We start from the raw sequence: 7,099 nt of genomic DNA, 5'->3' as shown, positions 1-7,099 counted from the left end.
TCCTCCGCACTGCCCAGGTCCTGGCTCCTTACTGTAAGTCAAGACAACACCTCAGTGAGAAAAGGGGAGGATCCCGGTTCACCCTGTCAAATGCCACCGTAACCCTAAAGTGACATGCTGAAGAGAGGCAAAGGAGAATGCAAATGACCACTGAATGGCTCTTCCTTTAGAGAGCAAAACAGAATAGTCACAGAGGCTGGAATCCACTTTTAGCTTTTATGATCTGATGCACAAGAGAAATAACACAAGTACACAAGTAGGACTGGGGACTCCCATGTTGGCTACCCTATTTTGGTTTGATTATTTCTCAGATATTTAGAACTTTCTCTCTCTTTTTTTTAGACTTTAAGTTATAGGGTACATGTGCACAATGTGCAGGTTTGTCACACATGTTTACATGTGTCATGTTGGTTTGCTGCACACATTAACTCGTCATTTACATTAGGTATTTCTCCTAATGCTATCCCTCCCCCATACCCCCACCCCACGACAGGCCCCAGTGTGTGATGTTCCCCGCCCTGTGTCCAAGTGTTCTCATTGTTCAGTTGGCTCTCTGTTGGTCTGTTATCGGTGTATAGGAATTCTTGTGATTTTTGCACATGGATTTTGTATCCTGAGACTTTGCTGAACTTGCTTATCACCTTAAGGAGATTTTCAGCTGAGACGATGGGGTTTTCTAAATATACAATCATGCCATCTGCAAACAGGGACAATTTGACTTCCTCTTTTCCTAATTGAATACCCTTTATTTCCTTCTCCTGCCTGATTGCCCTGGCCAGAACTTCCAACACTATGTTGAATAGGAGTGGTGAGAGAGGGCATCCCTGTCTTGTGCCAGTTTCCAAAGGGAATGCTTCCAGTTTTTGCCCATTCAGTATGATATTGGCTGTGAGTTTGTCATAAATAGCTCTTATTATTTTGAGATACGTTCCATCAATACCTAGTTTATGAGACTTTTTAGCATGAAGCACTGTTGAATTTTGTCGAAGGCCTTTTCTGCATCTATTGCGATAATCATGTGGTTTTTGTCTTTTGTTCTGATTATGTGATGGTTTACGTTTATTGATTGGTGTATGTTGAACCAGACTTGCGTCCCAGGGATGAAGCCAACTTGATCTTGGTGGATAAGCTTTTTGATGTGCTGCTGGATTTGGTTTACCAGTATTTTATTGAGGATTTTTGCATCGATGTTCATCAGGGATATTGGTCTAAAATTCTCCTTTTTTTGTTGTGTGTCTGCCAGGCTTTGGTATCAGGATGATGCTGGACACATAAAGTGAGTTAGGCAGGATTCCCTCTTTTTCTATTGATTGGAATAGTTTCAGAAGGAATGGTAACAGCTCCTCTTTTTACCACTGGTAGAATTCGGCTGTGAATCTGTCTGGTCCTGGACTTTTTTTTGTTAGTAGTCTATTAATTATTGCCTCAATTTCAGAGATTGTTATTGGTCTATTCAGCAATTCAACTTCTTCCTGGTTTAGTCTTGGGAGGGTGTATTTGTCCAGGAATTTATTCATTTCTTCTAGATTTTCTAGTTTATTTGTATAGAGCTGTTTCTAGTATCCTCTGATGGTAGTTTGTATTTCTATGGGATCGGTGGTGATATCCCCTTTATCATTTTTTATTGGGTCTATTGATTCTTCTCTCTTTTTCTTCTTTATTAGTCTTGCTAGTGGTCTATCTATTTTGTTGATCTTTTCAAGAAAAACAGCTCCTGGATTCATTGATTTTTTGAAGGGTTTTTTGTGTCTCTGTCTCCTTCAGTTCTGCTCTGATCTTAGTTATTCCTTGTCTTCTTCTAGCTTTTGAACTTGTTTGCTCTTGCTTCTCTAGTTCTTTTAATTGTGATGTTAGGGTGTCGATTTTAGATCTTTCCTGCTTTCTCTTGTGAGCATTTAGTGCTATAAATTTCTCTCTACACACTGCTTTAAATGTGTCCCAGAGATTCTGTTACATTGTGTCTTTGTTCTCACTGGCTTCAATGAACATCTTTATTTCTGCCTTCATTTTATTATTTACCCAGTAGTCATTCAGGAGCAGGTTGTTCAGTTTCCATATAGTTGTGTGTGGGGAAAAGAAAGAGAGATCAGACTGTTACTGTGTCTATGTAGAAAGAAGTAGACATAAGAGACTCCATTTTGTTCTGTACTAAGAAAAATTCTTCTGCCTTGAGATGCTGTTAATCTGTAACCCTACCCCCAACCCTGTGCTTGCAGAAACATGTGCTGTGTTGACTCAAGGTTTAATAGATTTAGGGCTATTCAGGATATGATTTATTAAACAAATGCTTGAAGGCAGCATACTTGTTAAAAGTCATCACCACTCCCTAATCTCAAGTACCCAGGGACACAAATCACTGCGGAAGGCCTCAGGGACCTCTGCCTAGGAAAGCCAGGTATTGTCCAAGGTTTCTCCCCATTTGAAAGTCTGAAATATGGCCTCATGGGAAGGGAAAGATCTGACCATCCCCCAGCTCCACACCTGTAAACGGTCTGTGCTGAGGAGGATTAGTAAAAGAGGAAGGCCTCTTTGCAGTTGAGATAAGAGGAAGGCATCTGTCTCCTGCTACTCCCTAGGCAATGGAATGTCTGGATGTAAAACCCAATTGTATGTTCCATCTACTGAGATAGGAGAAAATCACCTTCAGGCTGGAGGTGAGACATGCTGGTGGCAATACTGCTCATTAATATACCAGATATGTTTATGTATGTGCACATCAAAGCACAGCACATTTTCCAACCTTGTTTATGACACAGAGACATTTGTTCACATGTTTTCCTGCTGACCCTCTCCCCACTATTACCCTAGTGTCCTGCCACAACCCCCTCTCTGAGACTGTAGAGATAATGATCAATAAATACTGAGGGAAGGGAGAGACCTGTGCCAGTGCAGGTCCTCCTTATGCTGAGCACCTGTCCCCTCGGCCCACTTTTCTTTCTCTATAGTTTGTCTTTGTGTCTCTTTCTTTTCTCAGTCTCTCATCCCACACAATGAGAAATGCCCACAGGTGTGGAGGGGCTAGCCACCCTTTCATCTGGTGCCCAACATGGGTGCTTTCCTCTAGGGTGAAGGTATGCTCGAGCATGGTCACTGAGGACAAGTCGATGAGACATTCCTGAGTACGTCTACAGTCAGCCTTGCGGTAAGCTCGAAAGAAGCCAGGGTAACAATGGGGCATACTAAAAGTAAATATGCTCTTATCTCAGCTCTATTAAAATTCTTGTAAAAAGAGGGGGAATTAGTGTCTCTACAAAAAATCTAATCACGCTATTTCGAACAATAGAACAATTCTGCCCATGGTTTCTAGAACAGGGAACTTTAGATCTAAAAGATAGGAGAAAAATTGGCAAACAATTAAAACAAGCAAGTAGGGAGGGTAAAATCGTCTCACTTAAAGTATGGAATGATTGGGCCATTATTAAAGTAGCTTTGGAACCCTTTCAAACAGAATTACTAAGCAGAGACATCAAAGGTAGGAGGTTCTAGATAAACTGACCTAACAATATTGTTGCTAAAGGCAGGACAAAGCCTTAGACATCAAAGTTAAGGAATGAAGAACTTGGTCAGATGTTGAGGGTGATCAGATACCAAGGTTGTGGGGATTCTTTCTAAACTGACTTGGTCAGATTCTTTCCTAAAACTGGGCACTGCAGCCCTCGCAAGAACAGGAGGTCCAGGGCTGGGGACTAGGGTTGAGGACTAGGGCAGAGGAAGGCTCAGAGGAGCCTAACAAGGGTTTGGCCAAGGTGAGTCCTGTCGCTGGATCCAGCTCCTCTGTGACGGGTGGAGAGGGCAGGCAGGGCCACAGGAGGGGCAGGGCTGTCCTGATGGCCTCTGGCTCCAGCTCCAGCACTCAGTGATTGAGTTGAACAGGATTCCAACCAGGAAGAGGAACCACTCTCCACAGTCACTGCACTTTGCTAAAGGAATTGATATTTAAGGTTACACAAACAGTGACAGGGAAGTCCCAGCAGTGACCCAAACAGGATAAGAAAATCTGACCACCCAGAGATGTCAAGGAGATGACTCACCTCCTCAGAGTCATCTGTTTTCCTCATGGCCAGGCCTCTGCAGGCTGCAGCCCAGGGAGTCAGATGGATCCCTGGCTGCAGCAGCCAACAGCCTGAGTTCCAGAGGCCACCCCTACTCCCCTCCATTCATATGTGGTTCTTCAGTCAGTGAATCTGCACTGACAAATGCTCTTTTTGAAAAATAAATGTTAACTTGCACTCCAAAACCATGAATACCGTTCACATGCTGGTCCCTGAGAGAAAGGATTCTTTTTCTTTCCATGGAGTGCAAAACAATCCGACCTCAGACACTGGGCCCTGCCTTCTCTCGCCTTTTCTAGCCAGGGCTACCAGCAGGCTTCCCCATGAGTATCACAGTTTCCTAATGACGTGGAAGAGCCAAATGTGTTACCAACATGGGCCCATAGTTTAGAAGCATCCACATGTTCTAGCAGAACCAAATGTGTTATCAACATTGGCTCATAGTTTAGAAACCTCCACGTGTCCGCCATGTTTGAGGAGAGGGAGAAAAGAAGGAGGGATAGAGTGTGAAAGAGATGAGCTTGACCCCAGAGAATTCCAGGCACTCCGTAAAGGAGTCTCCTGGGCTTCCCATTTAAGAAGCCACCAAATTCTGTGGCTGCTCAGTCCCAGCTCCTACCATAGACCAAAGTGTTAGTTGCTCAAAACCCAGTTGTGCAGAATCTCAACTCTTGGCCAGCTTGTCCTCACCACTTGCACTTTTACATGATGCCTTCTGCACTTGGTCATTTATTATGGTATTTTTTAGTGTTCACTTATTATTGGTCATTTATTGCAGAGAACTTCTGCTGCTCACCTAATTTCTCATCCTACTAACTCAGATAATCAGATCAGTAGTCACCCACGCAGCCTAGGGGAACACAGCTTCCTGTTTTGTCACCTGGCAGAAGGAAAACATGCCCTCTCCTGGGCAGATGGACTCCTTCAGGTTACATGGGTGCTGGAGGCCCCAAGCTTGTTCCTCAGTCCATGGTTGCTATCTGGCCCCCTCCTAGTGTGTCCTTAAAATTGTGGACTACAGAAATCAGGGAACAAAGTGTTCTGTCATTTTTTTGAGATGGGGATTTCACTGTGTTTCGCAGGCTGGAATTGAACTCCTGGATTCAAGGAATCTTCCTGACTCACTCTCCTAATAAGCTAGGATTACAGGTGCACCAGCACACCTGTCTACTCCATCACTTTCAAACATGTTGATACATCACCGCTGAAGTCTGCTCATCTCTGCTGGTCTGAACTCCCAGATACGATGCTTTAGAAAGTAGCCTCTGTCTCCAGATGCATGACAGACAGAACATTTGCCTAAGGTCATCAAACATCTGGAGCAGCTAGCCAGCTACCTCAACCTGCCACTTCTTATCATTCCATACTGGACATCGCACTTGTACCTCCTCCTAAGAGCAACCTACACTAGTATCTTTCCTACTGGGATTAGAGAGATTGCTGCATCAGGACAGCTGACCCCCCCTGCAGTGCATGCCAGCATCCAGACACAAGATGACCACTGGTGGTGTCATCACATACGGGGCACAGGTCAGCACTCTGGCCTCCCTCCCTCACACTCACCCACCAGCATATTCTCACTACTTGGGTTACCTGCATCTCCTTTCCGATGATTAAAACAAAAAACAAAACAAAACAAACAAACAAACAAAAAAAAAAAACAAGAGTATTGCTTGACCTTCAGTTTACCCTCTGCACAGCAGGTCTTCCTGAGTCTGGACTCCCAGCTGTCCCAGGAAGGTGGGAGCCACAGAGGAGAACTAACTCCAACCCTTTGGAGATGACCATTCTGCTCACAAACACCTGGTAAGGGACTTCCCTCTCTTTCCCTTCTCTGGGAATCTCTTCCCATTTCCTGTCTAACTAGGAGGCATACGTGCAGCTCTGTTTGAAGACCTTCCCTCCATCACCCAGCAGTAAACACCATCGGGACACCTGCTGTATCTGCCGGGCTGCACGGCTATTCTAGGGGTGATGGATTCACAGTGGGGTGAGACGGTCACCAGGCCTCAGGTAACAAGGTCCCCTGTCCTAATACTGAACATGAGCACCCATGAGTAATATGGTTCCTGCTGCCAGGTTCCTGCTGATCCAGCCCCAGCCATGTCCAAGCCCAGGATGACTCTTGGCCAGCTTGTCCTCATCACTCGCACCTTTACATGATGCTTTCTGCACTTGGTCATTTGTTTATTATAGTATTGTTTAGTGTTCTAAACAGGTCTGGACTGACACTGGCCAACCCTCACCTCCACCACTCCCAAGACAGTTCTCTGGGTGTCCTGCTAAGGCCTGGGGTTTCCTGGTATTTCTGGCCAAGCCTTCCACCTCACCATAAGGACTGCCACAAGGTCACCTTCAGGCATGGAGGGTGGGGTTGAGAGAACCAAGGGAGCAGCTGCCTGTTCAGAGCCTCCTTTCACCCTCCCAACTCCTGGAGTCACATCCCAGCCCAGACCCACAGCATCCCGAGCTGGGGGCTTTGTCACCCCACAGGGCACTCAACTGACCACATCCTCTCAGTGTGTGGAGAAGGAGAACTCACGATCCTGGCAATGAAGCAACTAGGGTGCCACTGGAAAGCCACACTGAGCAAAGGATGAAGACACACCAGGGCTCGCTCTGCAGGACTCCATTCCTGGGAAGCTCAAGGACAGGCGACAAAAGAGTCCACAGGGCCGGATGTGGGCTGCCAGGGTGGCGCGGGCACGAGGGTGGCTGGAGAGGCAGGAGGATACCATCTGGGGTAAGGCAGATGTCGCAGGTCTGGACAAAGTGGTAGCACAATTGTATGCATTTATGAAATTCCCCAGATTGGGCACATACTATTAGGCATTTTATTGTATGTAAATTCTACCTCATTTAAGGCAATTTTTAAAATATCAGGTGAGTCTTCCAACTAGTGCACAGAGGAAAGGAGCCCAAAGCATGGCTGCCTAGGACAGAAGCAAGAGAGGCCTGTGGGTTCCCACATTCATCCTGCGGCTGCTGCTCCCTCTCCTGACACACCCACTGCCTGCCAGGGGTCTCCATGCACCTTCCACCGGGCC

Source organism: Hylobates moloch, unplaced genomic scaffold (genome assembly GCF_009828535.3).
Source record: "Hylobates moloch isolate HMO894 unplaced genomic scaffold, HMol_V3 SCAFFOLD_21, whole genome shotgun sequence".
In the NCBI taxonomy this organism is placed as follows: Eukaryota; Metazoa; Chordata; class Mammalia; order Primates; family Hylobatidae; genus Hylobates; species Hylobates moloch.
This window is presented reverse-complemented; position numbering follows the sequence as displayed.